The sequence below is a fragment of the Engraulis encrasicolus genome, chromosome 17, assembly GCF_034702125.1.
Source record: "Engraulis encrasicolus isolate BLACKSEA-1 chromosome 17, IST_EnEncr_1.0, whole genome shotgun sequence".
NCBI classification, from domain to species: domain Eukaryota; kingdom Metazoa; phylum Chordata; class Actinopteri; order Clupeiformes; family Engraulidae; genus Engraulis; species Engraulis encrasicolus.
Genome location: NC_085873.1, coordinates 38,591,043 through 38,594,031, shown reverse-complemented (window position 1 = coordinate 38,594,031; position 2,989 = coordinate 38,591,043).

Below are 2,989 nucleotides of genomic sequence, written 5' to 3'. Positions count from 1 at the left end.
CATGTATGTTTGTGTGTGTGCGAGTGCGTGCACAGTCTTTTCCTTGGGGGCAGCAGCAACAAGAAGACATGTATGGTGTTAAGAAGACTGCATGCATGTCCTGTTTTGCCTTGTTCTCCAGCTTATCAAATGTACCTCGATTAGGTGTTAAGGAGTGGCTTAATTGATGGCACCTGACTCTGCAATCAAGCTGCCTTTAAAAGCTGAAGGAACTGACGGTTCTTCATAGATGTTCTATTTGAACCTGTGGCTGCTGCTGCACCAGCCAGGGTTTTTGTATTTACTAGGCATTATGATTTGGACTTTGTTTAATATTAAGTTTGTTAACGTCTTATCCTGGTGTATTTTAACAAAACCCCACAGGTTGGGTAACTTTTAAAAGATGTGTGTTGTCCTTCAAGGTTAAGATTTGGTTCTGTTCTTAACCCCATAGAGCATGTTCACGTGGGGGCATAATAATGGTGTGTTGTATGTTACAGGGCCCAGGCAGTCCTTGTGAATACTGCAGGTAAAGATGCAGTCACTGTGCACACCAATTCCATAGGTAGGCTATAGGTGTGTGTCTATCTGTGCAAACATGTAAAAAAGGCATCAAGAAAGTTGTTTTAGTGGGGTTCATCTGTGCTCTAGGGCCAATCCCAATCCTTGCAAGTATTTCTCAGCCCATCCATCATGAACATTGTGCTCAGCTAGTGCCACTCATTCGAGTTGTCTCATAATGTGCTCTGTGCAAGTAGGTTTGCTGTGCCCCTACCACAGTCCACAGCATGGAGGGGATGGAGACATGCCAGTACACCAAGGGACATGGATGAGGCCATAGGAGAGTTTGCCATCCAGCAGCGGAATACAACAGCCGTGTAGAAATGGGATTGGCCCTAGGACACAGATGACCCCCACTAAAACAACTTTCTTGATGTATTTGCACTGTTTGCTATATGAACAAGAAGAGGTCCTGGGAGGGTGAATGAATGTATTATTGGATGTCTGACATGCCCTTCAAAGCACTTCATGATACATTATGGTTGGTAGTAATTTAACAGGATAGGGAGGATTTCTTGGTCAGTGTCAAATGTTCAGTTGTTTTTTGTTTTGTTCACTTAATTATTTCTCAATACGTATATACTGTTACAAGCCCTGTCTTCCACTTCAATGTCTGTCTGTTAATGTCAGTCCTGTGTATGCCTATGTCGAGTATTTTGATTCTAAATCTTCAGAACTGCTGGAAAGTGAGAATTTCACATCGCTGTTTCTTAGTAGAATTCACAGGCCTTCAATGTCAGCGTAATTTCTCCATGCATTACTTAAAGGTGCACCAGGGTAATATTTTTAGTTGTTTATTTCCCAGAATTCATACCGCCCATTCAAAATAATACCTTTTTTATGAATACTTACCAACATCAAATTCTAAGTATTCATTATGACTAGGAAAATTGCACTTTCCATTGTTCTCCATTGTCTGCCATTTTGAAAGAGACATTTAAGCAGCAAAACGTACTGTACTTTTTTCATAATGATACATATTGGTTTATTATTTTGACAATATTAATGAAATATTCTGGCCACCATTCTACACAATACACTTTTAAGTCAGAAACATGTCATCTTTGCATTGATTTTGAAAGCCTACAAACTGGTTCCTGTCCGGATTTGTAATATTTGTTAAATTAAAGTCATTTTTGTCCTGAAAAGTACCCACAACAAGTTTCTATGAACATGTTGACCCTTCCAATCAATTTCCCACGTTGGAATTATCAAAAAAAGTGGTGTGTCGTTTGTCTTTTGTACCATGCCTGGTTCAAACCTTAATTGAATGACCTTGCCTATATTGGGGGGTCATCATATTGGGGCGTCTGGCGGGGGTCCCCCACCACTGAAAATGTCTGCCAGTGGTCAATTCTCTATCAGGGGAATATGATGAATAATTCATGATAGGTTTCAAGAGGTAACCTCACCAGCTGATCTAGCCCATTTTTTACCCCCCAATTAATGATGTCTGGCAAGCCCCGCCCACCATCAAAAACGTCTGGCAGTGGCCATTCCTCAATCAGGGGACCATCTCAAACAATTTACAACAGGTTCCAAGTGGTAACCTCACCAACTGATCTAGCCCATTTTTGGGAGTGTCATCATACGGGGGCGTCTGCCGGGGGTAACCCACCACTAAAAATGTCTGGCAGTGGTCATTTCTCTATCAGGGGACTATGATGAACAATTTACAACAGGTTCCAAGTGGTAACCTCACCAACTGATCTAGCCCATTTTTGGGGTGCCAGTTTTACAGCCCCCCTGGCCACACCCACCAGAGGGAACCCGGCAGACGTGCTGTTCCTCTATCTGGGGACCATACCAGACATCATAGTACCCATAAAAATTGGTAACCTTCCCAACTAGGCTGACCCCCCTGGGCTCCTGGTCTAATAGGCCTCTCCTTAACGAAGTTATGACATTCTTTACTACTGATAAGCCTCTCAAAGCACGTGGTGTAACTGGCTGTCAGACTTTCATTCTCATATCCAACGTTTTCATTCTTATCACTTTATTTGCATCAATTACATTCTAATTTTAATCTGTAAGGGATGGTTATTATTGCTAAAACCATTTCATGTTTTGCAAAATAATAACAACATCATTCTTTTCCCAAACAAGGTAGAAGGTACCCCCATAATACTCAAATGCAGTCTTCCCGACCCGGGTAAACTCCCTAATCCTGTCTGTAGAGAAGGATAAGCGGGGTAAGAGAGGGTGTTCGGCGAGGTTTGCAATGTGCATCACCAAAGAGCATGGTGGAGGTCGAGGACGGGAAGGGGGCATAGACGAAGTGCCATGGCTTTCTCCTTTCGCGGCTAATGGCTACAATATCGCAGGATAATAATATAGGTTTAGTAAGTGAGGAGTGGGGAGTTGGGATGGGTCGTAGTAGATTGTCGAAGGCGCAGCCCACGATGAAGGCGGGTCTTTATGTCCACGCTGGAGCCACGGGCACAGTGAA